This window comes from Chelonia mydas, chromosome 2, assembly GCF_015237465.2.
Source record: "Chelonia mydas isolate rCheMyd1 chromosome 2, rCheMyd1.pri.v2, whole genome shotgun sequence".
Lineage (NCBI taxonomy): Eukaryota > Metazoa > Chordata > Testudines > Cheloniidae > Chelonia > Chelonia mydas.
In genome coordinates, this window is record NC_057850.1 from 14,710,837 (window position 1) to 14,719,488 (window position 8,652).

General features: G+C 44.7%; 1 long non-coding RNA gene across 1 annotated transcript; it reads right to left on the reverse strand.

Annotated features, from left to right (window-relative positions):
- Positions 1-695: 695 nt before the first annotated feature.
- LOC119565544 lies at positions 696-7,217 on the reverse strand. The gene is made up of 3 exons (XR_005224233.2): positions 6,580-7,217; positions 4,125-4,309; positions 696-900 (listed from the first exon to the last, which is right to left on the reverse strand). It is a non-coding gene; the product is annotated as an uncharacterized LOC119565544 (long non-coding RNA).
- Between the last annotated feature and the right edge of the window lie 1,435 nt (positions 7,218-8,652).

Sequence of the window (8,652 nt, forward strand, 5' to 3'; positions counted from 1 at the left end):
CCCAGGTTGAGAAAAGATTCATATCTCCATACCCGGCCCACCACTTTTTAGTTTTGTTTGAATAATCCCATACACCATTGGCCACAATATGCTGAAAACAAGGGCTTTTCCCCAGATCCAGCCCTGTCACATTACACACCCAACACCAATGACCTTTTTCCTCCACTACTTATCCATTTAGATGCATTTATTCCCACCACTTCCCAAGTGTCATTGCTGTTCCATATTTTGTTAAACGGACGAGGCCTCCAGTGAGGTCTGGGGACTTGAGTGGGATAGCAAGGACAGGAACACCAGTTTGAGAGTGGGTTGGGATGTGGCTGCAGACCCAGCAATTAGAAATATTAAGGGTCTGAGCTATCCACACCTGCTGCTGGATAAAAGAATTGTCATCGTGGTCTCCCCAGACCGTAAGATACCAGCAGCCGAGGAACAGGCAGAGGCACATGTTGGAGGCAAGGCTCTTCTGGTTCTGACAACCTCAACTGAGGGAACCGCAGCCATGGTTTTACCCCCACCAGGCAGTAGGTGCTAGGCTCGCTACTGCTTTTTTTTTTTGTTTGTCGTCTGCTTCTGGCAACCCTTACAAGAGCGTAGATTGTAAGGTATTGCAGACTGTTCCTCTACGTCATCTTCTGGAGTCAAAATTGACTCTGCATTGTCCTGAGGTGATGATTGGTTCTCTGGGGATGGTGCCTTCTTACACTGTGAAGCATGTATCCATGCTGCGATGCCAGATAGTTTAACAGCCGTCTGTGTAGTAAGCAGTACCTGATGAGGACCCTTCCACCGGGGCTCCAAGGCGTGCTTTCGATGATGGCACCGTACGTAGACCCAAGCACCTGGCTCGAGGTTGTGGCAAGTGTCGGAGGTGGGTTCCGTGGGCCAGGCGGCTCGAACCTGTGAATGGAAGTGACTTACAGCTTGCATTAGTCCCTCGCAATACTGAAGGAGCGCACTATGAGTCAAGTTTAAATCTGGAACAGGAGTAATAGTAGTCATAGGGCGTCCCATAACAATTTCAAAGGGACTTAATTTATGCCTTTGGGATGGAGTGGATCTCACGTCCATAAGGGCTAGTGGTAAGGCTACTGGCCAGCCTAATCCTGTAGAGTCACAAATTTTAGCAAGCTTATTCTTAAGTACACCATTTCGTCTTTCAACTGCACCTGCACTCTGTGGGTGGTAGGGACAGTGCAACAGGTGTTTGATATGCAATATACGGTCCAGGTGTTGAACATGTCCAGTAAAATGTGTACCCCGATCACTGGACGGAGTAGCAGGAATTCCCTTGGCAGGCATAATATGATTTAACAAGCATTTGGCACCAGACAGTGAGTCAGCCTTGTGACAAGGAAAGGCTTCACTCCAACCAGAGAATAAACATACCATAACCAATATAAATTCATATTGTTGACACTTAGGCATTTGTACAAAATCAAGTTGCCAATGCAAGAACGGTGCTTGAGGCAGGCCCCAGAACCCCTGGGCCACTTTTACAGGTTTACCAATATTATGGCTTTGACAAATGGTACAGGCTGCACAGTGGCAGGCTGCAAAAGAGCTAAAATGGGGGGCCCACCATTGTGTCTTAGTTACAGCAGAGACCATCCCCTCCTTTCCGACATGCGAAACACTGTGTAGCAGGGCGGCCAGAGACAGGTAGAGTGACAAAGGGGCCAGTAGGCGAGCACCAAAGAGAATCGGGATGTAGAGAGCAACCTTGGGCAACCCAGGATTCTTTCTCGGTTTCTGGGGCAGAGTCTTGGAGCAGGGTGAGGTCAGTGCGGGACGGCGGCGGTATAGAAACAGAAAGGAAACCTAGAAATGCATCTGGGGAAGGTTCTATGGCAGCATCATGTTTAGCAGAGGTGTCAGCAAATGCATTACCCTTTGCAACATCAGTAGCCGCCATTGAGTAGCCAGGGCACTTAACAATAGCTAGGGCAGACGGAAGTAAAACTGCATGCAGGAGGGCAGCGATGTAGGGCCCATTTTTTAATAGGGGTACTGGCAGAGGTAAGGAAACCCCGAGTTTGCCAGAGGGTACCAAAGTCATGTACAACCCCAAAAGCGTAGCGGGAGTCAGTGTAAATGGTGGCGGAGCGTCCCTCTGCCAAAAAGCAGGCACGGGTAAGGGTAACTAATTCAGCGACTTGTGCTGAGGTTACAGAAGGTAAATGTGCAGCTTCCAGGGTTTCAGAGAGTGAAACTACAGCGTATCCTGCAAGGAGACAACCTTGGTTGTCTCGAAAACAGGAACCATCAGTAAATAAAACAAGGTCAGAGTTAGGGAGAGGGACATCAGAAAGGTCAGAGCGCGGGACGGTGACAGCAGAGACAGTTGCAAGGCAGTCATGGGGATCCCCGTCATTAGACAAAGGAGCGTGGCAGGGTTTAACTGAGAACAACGCTTTATGGTGATATATGAAGCTGATAGTAGTAAAAGTTCCTACCTGGTAAGGCGGGCAGAGGAGAGGTGGCCTGTGTTACGTTGTAGCAGGAGAGTTTCTACAGAGTGAGGGACCAGGAGGGTAAGAGGAGAGCGGAGAACAAGGGAATCAGATATTTCGACTAGGCGCGCTGCAACAGCCACAGCACGCAGGCAGGGGGGCAAGCCTTGGGCAACAGCGTCTAAAGTGGCAGAGAAATAAGCCACTGGGCGGTTATTTTCTCCGTGCATCTGAGTGAGAACTCCAAGTGCATACCCAGATCGTTCGTGGCAGAAAAGGGTAAAAGGCTTAGAATAGTCAGGCAGCCCTAAGGCAGGGGCAGAAGCCAAACCCTGTTTGAGGGAAACAAAGGCAGAATTGGCCTCAGGGGGCCACGGCATGGGGTCAGGCACAGAGAATTGAGTGAGTTCCTGGAGAGGTTTTGCAAGGGAGGCATATTGGGGAATCCATTGTCTGCAAAATCCAGCCATGCCTAAAAACTTCCGGACCTGGCGTGGAGAGCGGGGTCGGGGAAAGTTAAGGAATTGTTTGGACGTGGGTGGGAGAAAGTGCACGGGAACCCTGGGAGAGGAGAAAGCCAAGATATGTGACAGAAGCTTGACAGAGTTGTAGTTTAGAGTGAGAAGCTTTATGACCCTTATTTGCTAGGGCAGTAAGGAGCACGAAAGAGTCAGTTTCAGAGGCAGACAATGAAGGGGACCAGAGGAGTAGATCATCTACATATTGGACAAGTGTGGACCTGGACGGGAAAACAAGGTCAGCAAGGTCTCGGGCTAATGCTTGGGAAAAATGTGACGGGCTTTCAGTATACCCCTGGAAGTTGTTGTGACCGCCTATTGATCCGATGCAAGGATGCCAGGCCAATTAATACATCTTCCTCATTGTCATCCCCAGAATTTAACAAGGGGTTTTCTTCGTCCTTTCCCACAATGAGATGGGAGTATGAAGGGGGATGGAATCGATCCTGGTTTTCTCGGAGAACGGGATAAAGGGGAGCGCTCGGTCTGGCAGCGGGAGAGGAGGCTTATAATAAAGCTTTTAACTTATCATTTGAATCTTCGAGAGAGGCAAGTTTTGATTCTGTCCACCTATGATTTGCCTCTTCCCACCACTGCATGAAACAATCAACCTCTCCTTTTGCCAATTTAGTTTTAGGTTGGCCGAGTTTGTCTTTTAAGACGTCTACTCGGTCTTTGTCCCAAGATCCTAACAGTAGCCACTGAATTTTGGGATTCCCCTGAATTAGCCTAGACCATTTTTCCAGAAATTTACAGGAGTCCGGACCCTTCCTAAAATACATAAAATGAGCCAGCGTTCCTTTAGGGAACTGTCCCAACTTAGACGTCTTGTTACCCATACAGGAGGACTTTACACACCAATCACACAAGAAGGAAAGTCGGGTTCGTCAGAGCGATGCCCGGTGCAACACACAAAAGGAGCCCACAGGCTACTGCCTCAAATCGCCCTTGCTTTCACACCAAGGGTTTTACCCAAGGCGCTTTGCGGCTGCGATTGTGCAGATTTCACTCACTCAGACCGTGGGGAGAGGAATCCTTTGGTCAGCCAATCCCTGGATGGAGACAGCACCCAGACTCAAACACACCACAGGGAGGACGGCTAGACACAGAGACAAGACGGTCCTCAGTCCGGACAAAACTCAGAAATAATTACCTGACCAGATTCCTGATGTCAGATCCCGGGATCTCTATCAGAACAGAGTGGGAACCAACAGGTTCAATGGCGTAGACTTCACTGTGGTCATCCACCCTTCCATTCTGGCGGAGGACCGCTCGGGCCAAATGCCCAGGTGCCGGCTTGCCACGGCCGTCCTAAGAACGGTCAGGAGTCACACGGCCCTAGTGAAGACAGTTGCCATCTCGGTTAGTCAGACTCAAGACTCTCAAAATTTGTCAGCTGCTCCTTGTGGACTGAGCCCACAGTAGGAACATTTATCAAAGGAGAGCTTAAATTTAGGCTCCTAAATTGGTTGAATTTCAGAAGTGTTCTGTTACTTCAGTGGAATTCTGCAGGTGCTCAGAAACTGAAAGTCAGAAAACTTATTTAAGTGACTAAAGTTTAGGCACTTTTTTCAAATTTTGTTGCTTTCAGTGATGTGAGCTAAACTGTAAAAAGGCACTTTCCTGGTGTGGACACACTTATTCCAGAAGTAGTTACACAGTTATAGTTTATGCTGGTATATTTTTCCATGTAGACAAGCCTTTAAGCACTATCCTAGTTTGAAATTTTTGACTTCTAATTGCACAGTCACTGGCAGAGCCATGATCAGAAATCCTCCCCTCCCCGCTCCCTTGATTCCAGTTCTCAAGTTAGAACTTTTATAAGTAATGTATAAAGGTGACCTACAGTGTGCAGAAATGGAGAAAAACAGAAAGATTGCCAATCTTAAAAGCTTGGAATTAATTCAGAGATCTATAGAAAGGCCCATATTGACTTCCTATGCAGAGCATGAACAATGTCAGCAGTAAGAAGAAAAGGAGTACTTGTGGCACCTTAGAGACTAACAAATTTATTTGAGCATAAGCTTTCGTGAGCTACAGCTCACTTCATTGGATGCTGCTCAAATAAATTAGTTAGTTTCTAAGGTGCCACAAGTCCTCCTTTTCTTTTTGCGAATACAGCCTAACACGGCTGCTACTCTGAAACAATGTCAGCAGTGAAATCTTAAATCTGAGATGCACATCATAAAGCACAGGTGATGTTAATTTAGTGAAGCATTAAAGGAGGATTGATGCCATGTCAGTAAGAAAACTCATGGAACTGAATTGCAGCAGTACCTTTTTTCACAAGTAAGCTTTCTGTCTAAAATTACCTTAATTGTGTAGCATTCTAAAAGACTGCTAAGACACTTATGGGAGGAGAGCCAATAATAAGTGTGACTTGAATCTGAAGTGGAAAAGGCAACACTAACAATTATAACCTGAGGATGCTATGCTTTACTTTTTACTGCTGTCGAATGTTACTAGCTCCAACACTTCTCTGAACAGCATCAAGAGTAATGAGTGGTTAAAGGGCCGTGTCAAGGTATCTTTTCATCACTTTATGTTCACTGTTTAGTGCTAGATATGCAGAATTTTTTTTATAAATTCCAAGATGGATTTTTAACCCCTTAGAGTAATAAAAACATTACTTTCATCCTCCCCACTTGCATACTGCTTTGATGTAAAATGCTTTTTCAATTTATTTTTATTTAATTGTAGCACTGAAGTATTTTGCTTTAAGGAAAAGAATCTAGCACAAGTAAAAGGTAGTGCATGAACTTTTCGTGCATAATGAAGGAAATGTACTTCTGTCAGTTTGGATCAATCAACCTTTGATAGCATCTTTTTATCAGAGAAATAACTTCCTGTAAGCAATGTTATGTCTTAGAAATAGACCAGTTTAAGAGTTTTTTTAAAAAAGTATATTTCAATTCTTTAGGAAGATAAGGCACATTTAAAACTGCAAAAAAAAAAAAAAAAACATTGTGGGAAACTAGGAAACCATGCTAAGAATTTCAAAGATAAATGTGCAATCATTGAGCCCAGTGCATTTTATAAGACCGAAGATCTAGATAATTCTTCACTAAATCTCTCTAATTTCAGAATAAAACACTAGTTGCAGATTTGAAACACTATCTAACAATCAGTGGAAAATTAACTTCCTATCTTATTTGTCTGATAGGAAATACCCAGCATTTATTACCGTAATTAACTTGTAAAAAGGAAGTGGTTCCGTTCTTCAGTTTGACTTAATTTAAGCCTTTAAATAATGGCAGTGGGGAAAGTTACATAGTGTTAAGTGAGATTTCCTAAAAACAAGATCAGCTCACTACTCTTTCCCTCCCTTCCCTGTCATCCCCCCCTCTACTCCTCTCTTTTCAGGGTATACCTGAGAGGTTTTTAAGAAGCTTCACTTTGGGTGAAAAATCCATTAGATGCTATCGCTGGCTGCTTTGTAAACAAAATTGATGTCATTGACAAAGTGCTGATAGTGTCCTTTTTGCTGTATTAAAAAAAATGACAGTCCTTATCCTGAAGAACTTGCAATCTAACAGAAAGAGGAGCTGGATTGTAACAGGAGGGAGCATTTAGAGAAAGTTAGATATGTAATTAATACTTTCACTTACCATGGAGTGTTGAGGATTAGAAATGCATTGACTGGGGTGTGTGCGAAGTATTATTTCTAACACTTCAGTCTAATGGTTGGAGAACATTTCTATTAGTCTGCTCTCTGGGAACGGAGCCTGAAAATTGCATGGGAGAAAAATAACCTTTAATTTTTCTTCCAATGTGTTCTAAAAATGCATAAATGAGTGACCACCTTAGCTTTGGTGTAATCTGTTATACTTCAGAAAGTTGATGTTTTGCCTTCTTTGTGTATTCGTTTCATTTTCTTATCTCCCCCTCCACACACACACTCACTGTAGCAGACACAATCTTGCAAGCTGACCCATTTCTTCTGTCTTGCACAATATTTATCACAAGGTTTCTTAGTTCCTTCTTAACTAGGCAGAAAATTGACTTAATAGAAACAGAAATTAGTCAAAAATTAAAACCTTGAAAAATCAGATTTAAAAATAAATTTTGGACAGAATGGATGTGCAATCTACGTTTAAAATTCTAAAAATACAAAGGTGATGTATTACAAAAGTTGAGACCTGCACTCTCATATGACTGAGTACCTCCTCAATATGACAACTCTCCCCTTTACTAATTTTTACTTTATATTCCAGAGCTTGCACTTTGGGTATCATGTCTGTCTCATAGAATCATAGAATAACAGAGTTGGAAGGGACCTCTGGAGGCCATCTAGTCCAACCCCCTGACCAGAGCAGGACCAATCCCAACTAAATCATCCCAGCCAGGGCTTTGTCAAGCCTGACCTTAAAAACATCTAAGGAAGGGGATTCCACCACCTCCCTAGGTAACGCATTCCAGGGTTTCACCACCCTCCTAGTGAAAAAGTTTTTCCCAATATCCAACCTAAACCTCCCCCACTGCAACTTGAGACCATTACTCCTTGTCCTGTCATCTGCTATCATTGAGAATAGTCTAGATCCATCCTCTTTGGATCCACCTTTCAGGTAGTTAAAAGCAGCTATCAAATCCCCCCTCATTCTTCTCTTCCGTAGACTAAACAATCCCAATTCCCTCAGCCTCTCCTCATAACTCATGTATTCCAGTCCCCTAATCATTTTTGTTGCCCTCTGCTGGACGCTTTCCAATTTCTCCACATCCTTCTTGTAGTGTGGGGCCCAAAACTGGACACAGTACTCCAGATGAGGCCTCACCAGTGTTGAATAGAGGAACGATCACGTCCCTCGATCTGCTGGCAATGCCTCTACTTATATACCCCAAAATGCCATTGGCCTTCTTGGCAACAAGGGCACACTGTTGACTCATATCCAGCTTCTCGTCCACTGTAACCCCTAGATCCTTTTCTGCAGAACTGCTGTCTAGCCATTCGGTCCCTAGTCTGTAGCGGTGCATTGGATTCTTCTGTCCTAAGTGCAGGATTCTGCACTTGTCCTTGTTGAACCTCATCAGATTTCTTTTGGCCCAATCCTCCAATTTGTCTAGGTCCCTCTGTATCCTATCCCTACCCTCCAGCGTATCTACCACTCCTCCCAGTTTAGTGTCATCCACAAACTTGCTGAGGGTGCAGTCCACACCATCCTCCAGATCATTAATGAAGATATTGAACAAAACCGACCCCAGGACCGACCCTTGGGGCACTCCGCTAGATACCGGCTGCCAACTAGACATGGAGCCATTGATCACTACCCATTGAGCCCGACAATCTAGCCAACTTTCTACCCACCTTGTAGTGCATCCATCCAGCCCATACTTCTTTAACTTGCTGACAAGAATACTGTGGGAGACCGTGTCAAAAGCTTTGCTAAAGTCGAGGAATAACATGTCCACTGCTTTCCCTTCATCCACAGAACCAGTTATCTCATCATAGAAGGCAATTAGATTAGTCAGGAATGACTTTCCCTTGGTGAATCCATGCTGACTGTTCCTGATCACTTTCCTCTCATCTAAGTGGTTCAGAATTGATTCCTTGAGGATATGCTCCATGATTTTTCCTGGGACTGAGGTGAGGCTGACCGGCCTGTAGTTCCCAGGATCATCCTTCTTCCCTTTTTTAAAGATGGGCACTACATTAGCCTTTTTCCAATCTTCCGGGACTTCCCCCG